Here is a 6,000-nt window from a genome sequence, read left to right on the forward strand (position 1 = left end):
AAGGAAGGATTAGTACGTAATGATACCCTATCATTATGAAAAATCAAGAAAGGCTCAACCGCCATAAGGGCCTGCAATTCAGAAACCCTTCTTGCAGAGGTAATGGCCAACAAAAAAGCAGTCTTCCATGACAAATATTTCAACTCAGAAGTAGCTGCAGGCTCAAAAGGTTGTAGAGTGAGTTTCTCCAACACAAAATTGAGATCCCAAGCAGGAGTAGGAGCTCTTCATGGGGGTCTTATATTCTTTGCCCCTCTAAGAAATTGCTTGAACAAAGGATGAGAAAACAATGGTGGGTCGCAATCATAGTGAGCCGAAATTGCTGCAGCATGAACTTTAATAGAAGAGGAAGACAAACCTTTGTCTAGTAACTCAGTAAGATATTGAAGAGCCACACACAAATTAGGCTCAGAAACATCAACATTTTTTGCTGCACTCCAAAATAAAAATCTCTTCCATTTGTCTGCGTACACTTTCCTTGTACTAGGCCTTCTAGCTTCCAAAATAACATTCAAAACTTGCTGAGGAAGTGGAGGCCCACTATGGCTCAAAACAGAATATGCCAGGCTGTTAAGTGCAGAGAGTGAAGCTTGACATTGAGCAAATGGCTGTCCTCCTGTGACAACAGGTGTGGAATCGAAGGCAAAGGCCATGGAGGCTTCCGTACCAGACTTCTCAGTAATGGGTACCAGTGCTGTCGAGGCCAATCCGGAGCTATTAAAATCATCCTTGGCTTGTCCTGTCTGACCTTTAGAAGTACCTTTGGGAGGAGAGGCAGAGGTGGAAAGGCATACACATGAAGATTGCTCCAATTGAAAGAAAGAGCATCCACTCTCCAAGCTGTGGGATGAAACCTTTTGTGCAAAACTTTGGCAGCTGATGGTTTAGTGGAGAAGCGAACAGATCTATGTCTGGAGTTCCCCATGACACTGTCAATTTCTGAAATACAATTTCCACTCGTGGGGATCCATAATTCGTCTGCTCAACACATCTGCTAAGGAGTTCTGTGCTCCTGGCAGAAACCTTGCCTGAAGATTGAGCTGTAAACTGAGAGCAGTCTCCCACAAAATCATTGCTTGCCTGCATAGAGGATAAGAATCGTTCCCCTTGCTTGTTGATGTACCACATGACAGTTGTGTTGTCTGTTAGAATCAACACCTGCCCTGGAAGAAGTAATTCCTTGAAAGCTATTAATGCAAACTGGACTGCTAACATCTCCATGTTGATATGTAGATGTTGTAGTCTGGCAGGCCACTTGTCTTGTATCCACTTTCCATTTAGATGAGCTCCCCAAGCTTTGTCTGAGGCATCTGTCGTTAAAATCTGACTCGCCTCTGGCCGGGTCACAGAGAGTCCCTTGTTTAGGTGACATTCCTGAGCCCACCACAAAAATTCCTTTTGAATGCAAGGTATTATTTGAATGACATTGTCCAGATGCTGGCAGTGCTGTGTCCATACATTTTTGAGATACCATTGTAGCTTCCTCATATGCAGTTTGGCATTGGGAAGCACCAGAATACAAGATGCCATGAACCCTAAGGCTTGAAGGACTGTCCTTGCAGTCAGCCCGGACTGATGAGATAGTTGATGGAAGTAAAGGGATAGACTCTTTTGTTTGTCCGGGGTTAAAAAGGCCATCTGGGACGCTGTATTCAGTCTCACACCCAGAAAGCACATGTCCTGAGAGGGTACTAGACTGGACTTTATTTCGTTCACAGAATACCCCAGGCATCTTAGCACTGCTATCACATATTTCAAATGATGAAGAAGCTCTTCCCTTCCTTGAGCCAGAATCAGGCAGTCGTCCAAATAAGGATAGATCTGTATTCCTTTTAGCCTGAAGAAAGCTATCACTGGAGCCAGAACTTTCGTGAACACTCTGGGCGCAGTAGATAAGCCAAAGGGCAATGCAGAGAACTGATAGTGAGAAGTCCCAGCTCGAAAACGCAGATACTTCCTGCAACTTAGTCTGATAGGAACATGAAGGTAAGCCTCCTTGAGATCCAAAGTTACCATCCAATGATCTTTGCCCAGCAGAGGTAAAAGCTGCTGCAACGTCAACATTTTGAACTTGGGAATGTCCAGATAAGTGTTGAGGATAGATAAATCCAAAATTGGTCTCCACGTGTTCCCCTTCTTTGGTACTAGGAACAGGCGAGAATAAAATTCTAGGCCCACTTCTGGCATGGGTACCGGCTGTATGGCCCCTATTTGGAGCAACAGAGAAACTTGTTTGTGAGCCTCTATTCTTTGTTGAGGAGGAACGTCTGGCATGCCTTTGAAAGGAGGCAAGGTATGGAAATAAAACCTGTAGCCGTGGTGTATGATATCCAATACCCATCTGTCTTGGGTAATTAAACTCCAATTTTCTTTGAAAAGTGCCAACCTTCCTCCCAAAGGTGCTGCCAGACGAGAAGGCTCTGGCAGCTGAAAAGGTAGGTCATTGGGTCTGTTTACGAAAGGACTGACCCCTGCCCTCACCCGAAGACTGTGCGGGAGAACTCCCTGTTCTAGGCCTGAAAGAGCCCTGAGCTCTGCCCCTACCACGTCTAGATCTACCCCTAGACTGGGAATCATAAGAAGGATACGTCCACCCCTTAGTAGGCCAATTTCTACTAAACTTTGGAGGCTGGACCTGTAAAAAATCTTTAACAGTCTGCATAGACTTGGCCTTGTCTTCCATTTTCTTTAAAACTGCCTCAACAGGAGAACCAAACAATACGTCAGATTGCAAAGGAGCATCTAAAATCCTTGTTTTAACATGGTCAGACAAATTCTGATCCCTCAGCCAGGCGTGCCTGCGAAGAACTGACCCAGTGGCAGCCACCCTAGACGAGGCCTGTACAGCATCAAAACCACATTGCAAAGAATGCTTACCCACCTGTTCAGAAACATGTACTAAATCTTGCAACTCTTTACAATCAATACCTTCTGCCAGAGCATCAACCTTAGCCTTCAATTGTGAAAGGAGATAGTTTTGGTATTTCAACATGTGAAACTGGCAATTCAAAGCCCTCATAGCAAGAGTGGAAGAAGTATAAACTTTCTTTCCCCATCTATCCAAGGCCCTGGCTTCTTTGTCTGCAGGAACCGGATTCTTTACAACAGAAGCCTTAACACCTTTAGGCCCCTGGCTAACAGTTTCTGGGTCTGCCCTAGGACTCTTAAAAAGAAACTTATGAGCTTCAGGCACCCTGTAATACCTATCCGGTTTAACAGGAGCAGGAGGCAAAGAATCAGGATTAAGAGAAGTCTCTGTAAAAACATCTTCCACTACATCCAAAACAGGAGGTATAGCCAAAGGCCTATGCTGGGGTAAAACAAAATTCCATAAGCCTTTTCCTGGAATCAGAGAAGTCCTGACCTTCCCACTTAAAATGCTCCCTCATGGAATGAAGAGTTTCTGAAAAACAAAAATCCTCAGGAGGAGAAGCAGAAGGAGTAGAATCATCCGCATCAGAATCAGAATAAGGAGAGTACTCCTGCAAGTCTTCAGCCGAAGACTCTGAAACATCTGAAGCCTGCTCAAAACTCCCTAGCTCAGGCTCCACCCTTGGTCTCTTATCAGGAGGGGGCATAGAACCCCTAATCAAAGTAATCAAATCTTCTGCCATTTTAAGCATATGCTTCTTGGGCACAGTTCCAGAAGAACCAGGGGTGACACCAATAGAAACTGAACCTGGCCTGCCCCTGGGAGAAGCCTTTGAAACAGAAGGAGAGGGCCTAGCCACCCTAGGAAGGGAGGGGAGTATAGTAACCTGAGAAGCCCCCTCAGCCTGACCTGCCTCCTGAGAGGCCACATCTTGCAATAATAAAGTCTCACCCTGGGAACACAAAGAAACCTCCGGTGGAGCCACCGGCTCCACCGACACCTCTAAAGAACCGGCGTCCGGTACAGACGGTTCTTCTAGCCTAGGCTTAACTGCTTTGTCCTTGCGCTTCTCGAAGAAGCGGGCGTCGGAGCATCCGACGGCATTTTATAATTGCACCGCTTCCCAAAGACTAACCTGGCACAATCCAACCTTCTCTTTATAGTGCATTTATTGAATCTAGCACAAGAGCGACAGCCAACAACGTCGTGCTCAGGCCCTAAGCAAGGAATACACAAAGTATGATAATCTCTATGCGGTATCTGTTTCCCACAAGAAATGCAATTATTGACTTTTTCTGACATCCGGTAAATCACTGAGGCAAGAAAAAACTAAAATATTCCCCAACGGGGTACTTAGCCAACTTTGAACTCGGTCTGAAACATCGAAAAATCTCAGAACGCCAACCGGCACTCGCAATGCTGCTTCTGCATCGGACCATGCGGCAAAAAAGACTGAGGATATGACGTCGGTCATGCGCATTTGTACCCTGACGTCCTGATGTCAGTCAAATGCGCCTTGACCGACGTCAGCCTTATACTTTGATATTCGGGCCGACCGAGGACAGCGGACTACCCAAGTGTAAGGACTGCAGCAATGTGAGATGAAGAACATCTTTATTTGTCCATCTGCCGAAGAGTCTCATACGATGGCCACTTTACAAGGCTTCAAAGGGATCTTACAGCTGTGACAGCCACGGACAAGGCAGCTTCTCAGCTTGCGACCTTGACTTCAGTGGTTAACACTTCCATGTGGCTAATTTCTTAAACAGCCGATGGGGCGAGCAGGGCAGCAGGCACAGGGGTAGCCTTACGCAGACACTCCTGGATACACCTTTGTCATTTTGCGGAGCCCTTCCTTTACCAAAGCCCCATTTGACGGCTCATCCTTGTTCGGGCTTCAGGTAAAAGACTCTTACCAGGCAAAACTTTCTCTGCCATGGGAGTACATTTTTCTGCTCCATCTAGGCACTATCCTAAAGGCCAGAAGAGAGGGAAAATGTGGTTATGGAAATCCCAGGAACCTTCGCCTGACAAACATGGAGATTTTTCTCCCAGGGGAAGAGGGGAAATAATGTAAAAAGCCAACCTCGTGGCATGGAGGGTCCGCAGAATCAGGGCGACGGAGATACCTTCTCTGGTAGGCCCTTCCAGTGATCCTGAAGGGAGGCTGGACTGTCCAACTCCGGAGACAGTCGGGGGGAGATTATATTTGTACCCAAAAGCCTGGCAGACAATCACAGGAGATACATGGGTACTATCGATAATATCCGGAGGTTACAACATCCCCTTCTCCCAACTTCCCCTGTCAAAAAGACAACACTCTATCCCAGATGTTCCACCCAGTCTTCAGGATCAAGCAAAACCTAGAGGTTCAAAGTTTGCTAAGAAAAAGAGTCATCCAGGAAGTCCCCGGAGAATAAATCGGATCCGGAACTTACTCCATGTTCTTTTTACTTCCAAAGAAAACAGGGGCTGGAGACTCATTTTGGATCTCAGCAGGCTGAACAATTCAGTCAAGAAAACAAAGTTCCGGATGGTAACACTGCAGTCCATTCTTCCCTTTCTGGAACAGGAAAATTGTATGTGCTTTATCGATCACCAGGATGTGTACTACCACATAAAAATGGACAGAGTGTCAATGAGACATCTACACTTCTGGCTGGGAGCCAGTCACTATCAGTTCAGACTGCTGCCCTTTGGTCTCACCACAGCCCCCAGGGTGTTCACCAAATGCTTGGAAGTAGCTGCGGCTCACCTGAGGCAACAAGGATTCCGGGTATTTCCATATTTAGACTAGCTCCTTACTGCCACCACCGAGCATCAACTAATCAGGGCAAGGGAAGTCAATATTCACACTTGTTCTCAATTTGGGATCACCATAAACTACGAAAAATCTGCCTTGTTGCCTTGTCAATATATTACCTTTACAGGGGCAGATTTAGACACAAGGGCCATGATATAGCAAAGTTGCCTCAAGAAAGAGTATTAATGAGCCGTCGCAAAGTTGTCATGCTGTTCACACAAAAAATAATTCAAGCAAGATTTGTCCTCAAGGTCATGGGTTCTATGGTGGTGGCGATCACTCTGGTCCCTATGGCTCCCTTCCATACTAGAATTCTACAGTGGGC

The sequence above is a fragment of the Protopterus annectens genome, chromosome 5.part1 (genome assembly GCF_019279795.1).
Source record: "Protopterus annectens isolate FY-2018-M chromosome 5.part1, PAN1.0, whole genome shotgun sequence".
NCBI lineage: Eukaryota > Metazoa > Chordata > Ceratodontiformes > Protopteridae > Protopterus > Protopterus annectens.